The sequence below is a fragment of the Chenopodium album genome, chromosome 18 (assembly GCF_948465745.1).
Source record: "Chenopodium album chromosome 18, dcCheAlbu1.1, whole genome shotgun sequence".
Lineage (NCBI taxonomy): Eukaryota > Viridiplantae > Streptophyta > Magnoliopsida > Caryophyllales > Amaranthaceae > Chenopodium > Chenopodium album.
Genome location: NC_137851.1, coordinates 24301264 through 24315838, shown reverse-complemented (window position 1 = coordinate 24315838; position 14575 = coordinate 24301264).

Sequence of the window (14575 nt, the reverse complement as noted above, 5' to 3'; positions counted from 1 at the left end):
TTGATTCAAAAAGCTTTGTTTGAAAGTGTTTGACCTTCATTTAATTTAAACAGCTTTGTTGAATACATTTGACTTTCATTTGCTTCAAAAAGCTTTGTTTGAATGTCTTTGAATGTCATTTGATTCAAATAGATATGTTGAATGCATTTAACTTTCTTTTGCATGAAAAAGCTTTATTTGAATGTGTTTCACTTTCATTTGATTTAAATAGCTCTGTTGAATGCATTTGACTTTCATTTGATTCAAATAGCTCTGTTGAATGCATTTGACTTTCATTTGATTCAAAAAGCTTTGTTTGAATGTGTTTCACTTTCATTTGATTTAAATGGCTTTGTTGAATGCAATAGACTTTCATTTGCTTCAAATTACTTTGTTTGAATGTGTTTGACTTTCACTTGATTTAAAGACCTTAGTTTGAATGTGTTTGTATTCATTTGATTCAAACAGCTTTGTTAAATGAATTTGACTTTCATTTGAGTAAAAAAGCTTTGTTTGAATGTGTTTGACTTTCATTTGATTCAAAAAGCTTTGTTGAATGCATTTGAATTTCATTTGCTTCATAAAGCTTTGTTTGAATGTGTTTGACTTTCATTTGAATCAGATAGCTTTGTAGAATGCATTTGACTTTCATTTGCTTCAAAAAGCTTTATTTGGATGTGTTTGACTTTCATTTAATTTAAAAACCTCTGTTTGAATGTGTTTAAATTCATTTGATTCAAATAGCTTTGTTGAATGCATTTGACTTTCACTTGAGTCAAAAAACTTTGTTTGAATGTGTTTGACTTTCATTTGATTCAAATAGCTTTGTTGAATGTATTTGACTTTCATTTGCTTTAAAAAGCTTTGTTTGAACGTGTTTGACTTTTATTTGATCGAAATAGCTTTGTAGAATGCATTTGACTTTCATTTGCTTCAAAAAGCTTTGTTTGGATGTGTTCGACTTTCATTTGATTCAAATAGATATGTTGAATGCATTTGACTTTAATTTGCTTCAAAAACCTTTGTTTGAATGTGTTTTACTTTCGTTTGACTGAAACGGCTTTGTTGAATGCATTTGACTTTCATTTGTCTCAAAAAGCTTTGTTTGAATGTGTTTGATTTTCATTCGATTTCAATAGCTTTGTTAAATGCAATTGAATTTCATTATCTTCAAAATGCTTTGTTTTAATATGTTTGAATTTCATTTGATACAAATAGCTTTATTAAATGCTTTTGACTTTCATTTGCTTCAAAAAGTTTTGTTGAATGCATTTGACTTATATTTGCTTCTAAAAGCTTTGTTTGAATGTGTTTGACTTTCATTTGATTGAAATGGCTTTAATGAATGCATTTGACTTTTATTTGATTCAAACAACTTTGTTGAACGCATTTGACTTTCATTGGATTCAAACAGCTTTGTCGAATGCATTTGACTTTCATTTGAGTCAAAAAGCTTTATTTGAATGTGGTTGACTTTCATTTGATTCAAAAAGCTTTCTTAAATGCATTTGACTTTCATTTGCTTCAAAAAGCTGTAATTAAATGTGTTTGAGATTTATTTGATTTAAATAGCTTTGTTGAATGCATTTGACTTTCGTTTGATTCAAAAAGCATTGTTTAAATGTATTTGACTTTCATTTGATTAAAATGGCTTTGTTGAATGCATTTAACTTTCATTTGCTTCAAAAAGTTTTGTTTGCATGTGTTTGTCTTTCATTTAAATCAAATGGCTTTGTTGAATGCATTTGAATTTCTTTTGCTTCAAAAAGCTTTGTTTGAATGTGTTTGACTTTCATTTGAATCAGATAGCTTTGTAGAATGCATTTGAATTTCTTTTGCTTCAAAAAGCTTTGTTGAATACATTTGACTATCACTTGAACCAAAAAGCTTTGTTTGAATGTGTTTGACTTTCATTTGATTGAATTAGCTTTGTAGAATGTATTTGACTTTCATTTGCTTCAAAAAGCTTTGTTTGAATGTGTTTGACTTTCATTAGATTCAAATAGATATGTTGAATGCATTTGACTTTCATTTGCTTAAAAAAGCTTTGTTTAAATGTGTTTTACTTTCATTTGATTTAAATAGCTCTGTTGAATGCATTTGACTGTCATTTGCTTCAAAAAGCTTTGTTTGAATGTGTTTGAGTTTCATTTGAATCAAATAGCTTTGTTGAATGCATTTGACTTTCATTAGCTTCAAAAAGCTTTGTTTGAATATGTTTGACTTTCATTTGATTCAAATAGCTCTGTTGAATGCATTTGACTTTCATTTGCTTCAAAAAGCATTGTTTGAATGCATTTGACTTTCATTTGATTCAAATAGCTTTGTTAAATACATTTGAATTTCATTTGCTTGAAAATGCTTTGTTTGAATGTGTTTGACTTTCTTTTGATTTAAAAACCTTGGTTTGAATGTGTTTGAATTCATTTGATTCAAATAGCTTTGTTGAATGCATTTGACTTTCATTTAATTTAAAAACCTTTGTTTGAAAGTGATTGACTTTCATTTGATTTAAAAACCTTAGTTTGAATGTGTTTGACTTTCATTTGATTCAAATAGCTTTGTTGAATGTAATTGACTTTCTTTTACTTTAAAATGCTTTGCTTGAATATGTTTGACTTTCATTTGATTCAAATAGCTTTATTAAATGCATTTTACTGTCATTTGCTTCAAAAAGTTTTGTTTGAATGTGTTCGACTATAAATTTATTCTAATAGCTTTGTTGAATGCATTAAACTTTCATTTGATACAAAAAGCTTTAATTGAACGTATTTGACTTTAATTTGATTCAAATAGCTTTGTTGAATGCATTTAACTTTCATTTGAGTCAAAAACCTTTTAAATGAATGTGTTTGACTTTCATTTGATTCAAAAAGCTTTCTTGAATGCATTTGACTTTCATTTGCTTCAAAAAGCTCTGTTTGAATATGTTTGACTTTCATATGATTCAAATAGCTTTGTTAAATGCAATTGAATTTCATTTGCTTTAAAATGCTTTGTTTGAATATGTTTGACTTTCATTTGATTCAAATAGCATTGTTGAATGCATTTAACTTTTATTTGATACAAAAAGTTTAATTGAATGTATTTGACTTTCATTTGATTCAAATAGCTTTGTTGAATGCATTTGACTTTCATTTCATTCAAATAGCTTTATTAAATGCATTTGACTTTCATTTGCTTCAAAAAACTTTGATTAAATGTGTTTGACTTTCATTTGATTCAAATAGCTTTGATGAATGCAATTGACTTTCTTTGGCTTCAAAAAGCTTTGTTTGAATGTGTTTGATTTTCATTTGATTCAAATAGCTTTGTTGAATGCAATTCCCTTTTATTTGCTTCAAAAAGCTTTTTTTGAATGTGTTTGACTTTCATTTGATTCAAATAGCTTTTTTGAATGCATTTGACTTTCATTTGTTTCAAAAAGCTTTGTTTGAATGTGTTTGACTTTCATTTGATTCAAATAGCTTTATTGAATGCATTTGACTTTCATTTGAGTCAAAAAGCTTTATTTTAATGTGTTTGACTTTCATTTGATTCAAAAAGCTTTCTTGAATGCATTTGACTTTCATTTGCTTAAAAAACTTTGTTTGAATGTGTTACACTGTCATTTGATTCAATTAGCTTTGTTAAATGCATTTGACTTTCATTTGCTTCAAAAAGCTTTGTTTGAATGTCTTTGACTCTCATTTGATTCAAATAGCTTTGTTGAATGCAATTGAATTTCATTTGCTTCAAAATGCTTTGTTTGAATATGTTTGACTTTCATTTGATTCAAATAGCTTTGTTGAATACATTTGACTTTCATTTGATACAAAAAGCTTTATTTGCATGTATTTGACTTTTGTTTGATTCAAATAGCTTTTTTGAATGCATTTGACTTTCATTTAAGTCAAAAAGCTTTGTTTGAATGTGTTTGACCTTCATTTGATTCAAATAGCTTTGTTGAATGCATTTGATTTTCATTTGAGTCAAAAAGCTTTGTTTAAATGTGTTTGACTTTCATTTCATTCAAATAGCTTTGTTAATGCATTTGAGTTTCATTTGCTACAAAATGCTTTGTTTAATGTGTTTGATTTTCATTTGATTCAAATAGCTTTGTTGAATGCAATTGACTTTCATTTGCTTCAAATAGCTTTGTTGAACGCATTTGACTTTCATTTGATTTAAAAAGCGTTGTTTGAATGTGTTTGACTTTCATTTGCTTCAAAAAACTTGTTTTGAATGTGTTTCACTTTCATTTGATTCAAATAGCTTTGTTAACGCATTTGACTTTCCTTTGATTCAAAAAGCTTCATTTGAAAGTGTTTGACTTTCATTTGATTCAAATAGCTTTGTTGAATGCATTTGACTTTCATTTGCTTCAAAAAGCTTTGTTTGAATGTGTTTGACTATCGTTTGATTCAAATAGCTTTGTTGAATGTATTTGACTTTTATTTGTGTCAAAAAGCTTTGTTTGAATGTGTTTGACTTTCATATGATTCAAATAGCTTTGTTGAATGCATTTGACTTTCATTTGCTTCAAAAGGCTTTGTTTGAATGTGTTTGACATTCATTTGATTGAAATGGCTTTGTTGAATTCATTTGACTTTCATTTGCTTCAAAAAGCTTTGTTTGAACGTCTTTGACTTTCATTTGATTCAATTAGCTTTGTTGAATGCATTTGACTTTAGTTTGCTTCAAAAAGCTTTGTTTGAATGTGTTTGACTTTCATATTATTCAAATAGCTTTGATGAATTCATTTGACTTTTATTTGAGTCAAAAAGCTATGTTAAATGTGTTTGAGTTTCATATGATTCAAATAGCTTTGTTGAATGCATTTGACTTTCATTTGCTTCAAAAAGCTTTGTTTGAATGTTTTTTACTTTCATTTGATTGAAATGGCTTTGTTGAATGAATTTGACTTTCATTTGCTTTAAAAAGCTGTGTTTGCATTTGTTTGACTTTCATTTGATTAAATAGCTTTGTTAAATGCATTCGCCTTTCATTTGCTTCAAAAAGCTTTGTTTGAATGCATTTTACTTTCATTCGATTGAAATGGCTTTATTTAATGAATTTGACTTTCATTTGCTTCCAAAAGCTTTGTTTGAATGTGTTTGACTTTCATTTGATTCAAATAGCTTTGTTGAATGCATTTGACTTTTATTTGAGTCAAAAGGCTTTGTTTGAATGTGTTTGACTTTCATATGATTCAAATAGCTTTGTTGAATGCATTTGACTTTCATTTGGTTCAAAAAGCTTTGTTTGAATGTGTTTGACTTTCATTTGATTGAAATGGCTTTGTTAAATGCATTTGACTTTCATTTGCTTCAAAAAGCTTTGTTTGAATGTGTTTGACTTTCATTTGATTGTAATAGCTTTGTTGAATTAATTTCACTTTACTTTGCTTCAAAAAGCTTTGTTTGAATGTGTTTACTTTCATTTTATTCAAATATCTTTGTTAAATGCATTTGACTTTCATTTGCTTCAAAAAGCTTTGTTTGAATGTTTTTGACTTTCATTTTCTTTAAAAAGCTTTGTTTGATTTTATTTGACTTTCATTTGATTGAAATGACTATGTTGAATGCATTTGACTTTCATTTGCGTCAAAAAAGGTTAGTTGAATGTGTTTGACTTTCATTTGAATGCATTTGACTTTCATTTGCTTCAAAATGCTTTGTTTAAATGTGTTTGACTTCCATTTGATTTGAAAACCTTTGAATGAATGTGTTTGAATATGTTTGACTTTCATTTGATTAAAATGGCTTCGTTGAACGCATTTAACTTTCATTTGCTTCAAAAAGCTTTGTTTGAATGCGTTTGACTTTCATTTGATTCAAATAGCTTTGTTGAATGCATTTTACTTTCGTTTGGTTAAAAAAGCTTTGTTTGAATGTGTTTGACATTCATTTCGTTTAAATAGCTTTGTTGAATGTATTTGAGTTTCATTTGCTTCAAAACGCCTTAATTGAATGTGTTTGACTTTCATTTGATTTAAATAGCTTTGTTGAATGCATTTGAGTTTCATTTGCTTCAAAAATCTTATATTGAATGTGTTTGACTTTCATTTGATTTAAATAGCTTTGTTGAATGCATTTGACGTTTATTTGATTCAAAAAGCTCTGTTTAAAAGTGTTTGACTTTCATTTGATTGAAATGCCTTTGTTGAATGCATTTGACTTTCAATTGCTTTAAAAAGCTTTGTTTGAATGTGTTTGACTTTCATTTGAGTCAAATAGCTTTGTTGAATGCATTTGACTTTCATTTGCTTCAAAAAGCTATCATTGAATGTGTTTGACTATCATTTGATTTAAATAGCTTTGTTGAATGCATTTGACTTTCATTTGTTTTAAAAAGCTTTGTTTGAATGTGTTTGACTTTCATTTGATTCAAAAACCTTTGTTAAATGCATTCGACTTTCATTTCCTTCAAAAATCTTTGTCTGAATGTGTTTGACTTTCGTTTGAGTCAAATAGCTTGGTTGAATGCATTTGACTTTTATTTGCTTCTAAAAGCTTTGCTTGAATGTGTTTGAGTTTCATTTTATTGAAATAGCTTTGTTGAATGCATTTGACTTTCATTTGCTTCAAAAAGCTTTGTTTGAATGTGTTTGACTTTCATTTGATTTAAATAGCTTATTTGAATGCATTTGACTTTCATTTGCTTCAAAAAGCTTTAATTGAATATGTTTGACTTTCATTTGATTTAAATAGCTTTGTTGAATGCATTTGACTTTCATTTGATTCAAAAAACTTTGTTTAAATGTGTCTGACTTTCATTTGATTGAAATGCCTTTGTTGAATGCATTTGACTTTCATTTCCTTCAAAAATCTTTGTCTGAATGTGATTAACTTTCATTTGATTCAAATAGCTTTGTTGAATGCATTTGACTTTTATTTGCTTCAAAAAGCTTTTTTTGAATGTGTTTGACTTTCATTTGATTCAAATAGCTTTGTTGAACGCATTTGACTTTCATTTGCTTCAAAAAGCTTTTATTGAATGTGTTTGACTTTGATTTGATTTAAATAGCTTTGTTGAATGCATTTGACTTTCATTTGCTTCAAAAAGCTTTAATAGAATATGTTTGACTTTCATTTGATTCAAATAGCTTTGTTAAATGCATTTGACTTTCATTTGTTTCAAAAAGCTTCGTTTAAATGTGATTGACTTTCATTTGATTGAAATGGCATTGTTGAATGCATTTGACTTTCATTTGTTTCAAAAAGCATTGTTTGAATGTGTTTGACTTTCATTTAATTTAAATAACTTTGTTTGAATGTGTTTGAATTTATTTGATTCAAATAGCTTTGTTGAATGCATTTGACTTTCACTTGAGTCAAAAAGCTTTGTTTGAATGTGTTTGACTTTCATTTGATTCAAATAGCTTTGTTGAACATATTTGAATTTCATTTGCTTTAAAAAGCTTTGTTTCAACGTGTTTGACTTTCATTTGATTGATATAACTTTGTAGAATGTATTTGACTTTCATTTGCTTCAAAAAGCTTTGTTTGAAAGTGTTTGACTTTCATTTGATTCAAATAGATATGTTGAATGCATTTGACTTTCATTTGCTTCAAAATGCTTTGTTTGAATGTGTTTTACTTTCATTTGAATCAAATAGCTCTGTTGAATGAATTTGACTTTCATTTGCTTCAAAAAGCTTTGTTTGAATGTGTTTGACTTTCATTTGATTCAAATAGCTTTGTTGAATACATTTGACTTTCATTTGCTTCAAAAGGGTTTATTTAAATATGTTTGACTTTCACTTGATTTAAATAGCTTTGTTGAATGCATTTGACTTTCATTTTCCTCAAAAAGCTTTGTTTGAATGTGTTTGACTTTCATTTGATTCAAATAGCTTCGTTGAATGCAATTGAATTTCATTTTCTTCAAAATGCATTGTTTGAATATGTTTGACTTTCATTTGATTCAAATAGCTTTGTTGAATGCATTTAACTTTCATTTGATACAAAAAGCTTTATTTGAATGTCTTTGATTTTCATTTGATTCAAATAGCTTTATTAAATGCATTTGATTATCATTTACATCAAAAAGTTTAAATTGAATGTTTTTGTCTTTCATTTGATTTAAATAGATTTGTTGAATACAGTTGACTTTAATTTGCTACAAAAACCTTTAATTGAATGTGTTTGACTTTCACTTGATTTAAATAGCATTTTTGAATGCATTTGACTTTCATTTGATCAAAAAGCTTTGTTTAAATGTGTTTGAATTTCATTCGATTGAAATGGCTTTATTGAATGCATTTGACTTTCATTTGCTTCAAAAAGCTTTATTTGAATGTGTTTGACTTTCATTTGATTGAAATGGCTTTGTTGAATGCATTTGACTTTTATTTGTTTCAAAATGCTTTTTCGAATATGTTTGACTTTCATTTGATTGAAATGGCTTTGTTGAATGCATTTGACTTTCATTTGCTTCAAAAAGCTTCGTTTGAATGTGTTTCACTTTCATTTGATTCAAATAGCTTTGTTGAATGCATTTGACGTTCATTTACTTTAAAAAGTTTTAATTGAATGTGTTTGTCTTTCATTTGATTTAAATAGCTTTGTTGAATACAGTTGACTTTCAATTGCTACAAAAAGCTGTAATTGAATTTGTTTGACTTTCACTTGATTTAAATAGCATTGTTGAATGCATTTGACTTTCATTTGATTCAAAAAGCTTTGTTTAAATGTGTTTGACTTTCATTTGATTGAAATGGCTTTGTTGAATGCATTTGACTTTCATTTGCTTCAAAAAGCTTTGTTTGAATGTGTTTGACTTTCATTTGATTGAAATGGCTTTGTTGAATGTATTTGAATTTTATTTGTTTCAAAATGCTTTGTTTGAATATGTTTGACTTTCATTAGATTGAAATGACTTTGTTGAATGCATTTGACTTTCATTTGCTTCAAAAAGCTTTGTTTGAATTTGTTAAACTTTCATTTGATTCAAACAGCTTTGTTGAATGCATTTGACTTTCATTTTCCTCAAAAAGCTTACTTTGAATATGTTTGACTTTCATTTGATTCAAAGAGCTTTCTTAAATGAATTTGACTTTCATTTGAGTAAAAAAGCTTTGTTTTAATGTGTTTGACTTTCATTTTATTCAAATAACTTTGTTGAATGCATTTGAATTTCATTTGCTTCAAATAGTTTTGTTTGAATGTGTTTGACTTTCATTTGATTTAAATAGCTTTGTCGAATGCATTTGACTTTCATTTGCTTCAAAAAGCTTTAATTGAATGTATTTGACTTTCATTTTATTTAAATAGCTTTGTTCAATGCATTTGATTTTCATTTGATTCAAAAAACATTGTTTAAATGTATTTGACTTTTATTTGATTGAAATGGCTTTGTTAAATGCATTTGACTTTCATTTGCTTCAAGAAGCTTTGTTTAATTCTTTTTAAACTTTAATTTGATTCAAACAGCTTTGTTGAATGCATTTGACTTTTATTTGCTTCAAAAAGCTTACTTTGAATGTGTTTGACTTTCATTTGATTCAAAAAGCTTTGTTATATGAATTTGACTTTCATTTGAGTAAAAAATCTTTGTTTGAATGTGTTTGACTTTGATTTGATTCAAATAACTTTGTTGAATGCATTTGAATTTTATTTACTTCAAAAAGCTTTGTTTGAATGTGTTTGACTTTCATTTGAATCAGATGCCTTTGTAGAATGCATTTGACTTTCATTTGCTTCAAAAAGCTTTGTTTGAATGTGTTTGACTTTCATTTAATTTAAAATCTTTGTTTGAATGTGTTTGAATTAATTTGATTCAAATAGCTTTGTTGAATGCATTTGACATTCACTTGAGTCATAAAGCTTTGTTTGAATGTGTTTGACTTTCATTTGATTTAAATGGCTTTGTTGAATGTATTTGACTTTCATTTGCTTTAAAAAGCTTTGTTTGAACGTGTTTGACTTTCATTTGATTGAAATAACTTTGTAAAATGTATTTGATTTTCATTTGCTTCAAAAAGCTTTGATTGAATGTGTTTGACTTTCATTTGATTCAAATAGATATGTTGAATGCATTTGACTTTCATTTGCTTCAAAAAGCTTTGTTTGAATGTATTTTACTTTCATTTAAATCAAATAGCTCTATTGAATGCATTTGACTTTCATTTGCTTCAAAAAGCTTTGTTTGAATGTGTTTGACTTTCATTTGATTCAAATAGCTTTGTTGAATACATTTGACTTTCATTTGCCTCAAAAAGCTTTGTTTGAATGTGTTTGACTTTCATTTGATTTAAATAGCTTTGTTGAATGCATTTGACTTTCATTTGCTTCAAAAAGCAATGTTTGAATGCATTTGACTTTCATTTGATTCAAATAGCTTTGTTAAATACATTTGACTCTCATTTGCTTGAAAATGCTTTGTTTGAATATGTTTGACTTTCTGTTACTTTAAAAACCTTTGTTTGAATGAGTTTGAATTCATTTGATTCAAATAGCTTTATTCAATGCATTTGAGTTTCATTTGATTCATAAAGCTTTGTTTGAAAGTGTTTGACTTTCATTTCATTTAAACAGCTTTGTTGAATGCATTTGACTTTCATTTGCTTCAAAAATCTTAGTCCGAATGTATTTGAATGTCATTTGATTCAAATAGATATGTTGAATGCATTTGACTTTCATTTGCATCAAAAAGCTTTATTTGAATGTGTTTGACTCTCATTTGATTCAAATAGCTCTGCTGAATGCATTAGACTTTCATTTGCTTCTAAATGCTTTGTTTGAATGTGTTTGACTTTCATTTGATTCAAATGGCTTTGTTGAATGCAATTGACTTTCATTTGCTTAAAAAAGCTTTGTTTGAATGTGTTTGACTTTCATTTGATTCAAATAGCTTTGTTGAATGCATTTGACTTTCATTTGTTTCAAAAAGCTTTGTTTGAATATGTTTGACTTTCATTTGATTAAAATAGCTTTATTGAATGCATTTGACTTTCATTTGAGTCAAAAAGCTTTATTTGAATGTGTTTGACTTTCATTTGATTCAAAAAGCTTTCTTGAATGCATTTGACTTTCACTTGCTTCAAAAAGCTTTGTTTGAATGTGTTTGACTCTCATTTGATTCAAATAGCTTTGTTGAATGCAATTGAATTTTATTTGCTTCAAAATGCTTTGTTTGATTATGTTTGACTTTCATTTGATTCAAATAGCTTTGTTGAATGCATTAAACTTTCATTTGATATAAAAAGCTTTGTTTGAATGTGTATGACTTTCATTTGATTCAAATAGCTTTGTTGAACGCAAACGAATTTCATTTGCTTCAAAATGCTTTGTTTGAATTTGTTTGTCTTTCGTTTGATTCAAATAGCTTTATTAAATGCATTTGACTTTCATTTGCTTCAAAAAGCTTTGTTTGAATGTGTTTGACTTTCATTTTATTCAAATAGCTTTGATAAATACGCTTGACTTTCATTTCCTTCAAAAAGTTTTGTTTGAATGTGTTTGACTTTCATTTGATTCAAATGGCTTTGTTGAATGCATTTGAATTTCATTTGCTTCAAAAAGCTTTAATTGAATGTGTTTGACTTTCACTTGATTTAAATATCTTTGTTAAATGCATTTGACTTTCATTTGATTCAAAAAGCTTTGTTTAAATGTGTTTGATTGTCATTTGATTGAAATGACTCCAAGGAATGCATTTGACTTTCATTTGCTTCAAAAAGCTTTCTTTGAATGTTTTTGACTTTCATTTGATTGAAATGGCTTTGCTGAATGCATTTGACTTTCATTTGTTTCAAAAAGCATTGTTTGAATATGTTTGACTTTCATTTGATTCAAACAGCTTTGTTGAATGCATTTGACTTTCATTTGCTTCAAAAAGCTTTAATTAATTGCATTTGACTTTCATTTGAGTCAAAAAGCTTTATTTGAATGTGTTTGACTTTCATTTGATTTAAATAGCTTTGTTGAATGCATTTGAATTTCATTTGATTCAAAAAGCATTGCTTAAATGTATTTAACTTTCATTTGATTGAAATGGTTTTATTGAATGCATTTGACTTTCATTCTCTTCAAAAAGCTTTGTTTGAATGCAATTGACTTTCTTTTGCGTCAAAATGCTTTGTTTGTTTGACTTTCATTTGATAAAAATAGCTTTATTAAATGCATTTGACTTTTATTTGCTTCAAAAAGTTTTGTTTGAATGTGTTTGAATTTCATTTTATAAAAATAGCTTTGTTGAATGCATTTAACTTTCATTTGATACTAAAAGCTTTAATTGAATGTATTTGACTTTAATTTGATTCAAATAGCTTTGTTGAATGCATTTGACTTTCATTTGAGTCAAAAAGCTTTCTTGAATGCATTTGACTTTCATTTGCTTCAAAAAGTTTTATTTGAATGTGTTTGACTTTAATTTGATACAAAAAGCTTTAATTGAATGTATTTGACTTTCCTTAGATTCTAATAGCTTTATTTAATGCATTTGACTTTCATTTGCTTCTAAAAGCTTTGTTTGAATGTGTTTTGACTTTCATTTTATTCAAATAGCTTTTTTGAATGCATTTGACTTTCATTTGCTTCTAAAAGCTTTGTTTGAATGTGTTTGATCTTTATTTTATTCAAATTGCTTTGATGAATGTATTTGACTTTCATTTGAGTCAAAAAGCTTTGTTTGAATGTGTTTGACTTTCATTTTATTCAAATAGCTTTGTTGAATGAAATTGAATTTCTTTTGCTTCAAAATGCTTTGTTTGAATATGTTCGACTTTCATTTGATTCAAATAGCTTTATTAAATGCATTTGACTTTCATTTGCTTTAAAATGCTTTGTTGAATGCAATTGAATTTCATTTGCTTCAAAATGCTGTGTTTGAATATGTTTGACTTTCATTTGATTCAAATACCTTTATTAAATGCATTTGACTTTCATTTGATTCAAATACCTTTATTAAATGCATTTGACTTTCATTTGCTTCAAAAAGCTTTGTTTGAATGTGTTTGACTTTCATTTTATTCAAATAGCTTGAATGCATTTGACTTTCATTGGCTTCAAAAAGCTTTATATGAATATGTTTGACTTTCATTTGCTTCAAAGAGCTTTGTTTGAATGTGTTTGACTTTCATTTGATTCAAATAGCTTTATTAAATGCATTTAACTTTGCTTTAAAAAGTTTTATTTTAATGTGTTTGACTTTCATTTGATTCAAATAGCTTTGTTGAATGCATTTTACTTTCATTGGATACAAAAAGCTTTAATTGAATGTATTTGACTTTCATTTGATTCAAACAGCTTTGTTGAATGCATTTGACTTTCATTTGAGTCAAAAAGCATTGTTTGAATGTGTTTGACTTTCATTTGATTCAAATAGCTTTGTTGAATGCAATTGAATTTCATTTGCTTCAAAATGCTATGTTTGAATATGTTTTACTTTCATTTGATTCAAATACCTTTATTAAATGCATTTGACTTTCATTTGCTTCAAAAAGCTTATTTTTAATGTGTTTGACTTTCATTTTATTCAAATAGCTTGAATGCGTTTGACTTTCATTGGCTTCAAAAAGCTTTGTTTGAATGTGTTTGACTTTCATTTGATTCAAATAGCTTTGTTAATTGCAAATGACTTTATTTTGCTTTAAAATGCTTTGTTTGAATATGTTTGACTTTCTTTTGATTCAAATAGATTTATTAAATGCATTTGACTTGCATTTGCTACAAAAAGTTATATTTGAATGTGTTTGACTTTCATTTGATTCAAATAGCTTTGTTGAATGCATTTAACTTTCATTTGATACAAAAAGCTTTAATTAAATGTAATTGACTTTCATTTGATTCAAATAGCTTTGTTGTATGCATTTGACTTTCATTTGAGTCAAAAAGCTTTGTTTGAATGTGTTTGACTTTCATTTGATTCAAATAGCTTTGTTGAATGCAATTGAATTTCATTTGCTTCAAAATTTTTTATTTAAATACGTTTGACTTTCATTTGATTCAAATAGCTTTATTAAATGCATTTGACTTTCAATTGCTTCAAAAAGCTTTATATGAATGTGTTTGATTTTCATTTGATTCAAATAGCTTTGTCAAATGCATTTGACTTTCATTTGCTTCATAAAGATTACTTTGAATGTGTTTGACTTTCATTTGATTCAAATAGATATATTTAATGCATTTGACTTTCATTTGCTTCAAAAAGTTTGTTTGAATGTGTTTGACTTTCATTTGATTCAAATAGCTTTGATGAATGCATCTGACTTTCATTTGATACAAAAAGCTTTGTTTGAATGTGTTTGACTTTCATTTGATTCAAATAGCTTTGTTGAATGCATTTGACTTTCATTTGCTTCAAAAAGCTTTAATTGAATGTGTTTGACTTTCACTTGATTTAAATAGTTTTGTTGAATGCATTTGACTTTCATTTGATATAAAAAGCTTTGTTTGAATGTGTTTGAATTCATTTGATTCAAATAGCTTTGCTAAATGCATTTGACTTTCATTTGCTTCAAAAATCTTTGTCCGAATGTGATTGACTTTCATTTGATTCAAATAGCTTTGTTGAATGCATTTGACTTTGATTTGCTTCAAAAAGCTTTGTTTGAATGTGTTTGATTTTATTTTATTTAAATAGCTTTGTTGAATGCATTTGACTTTCATTT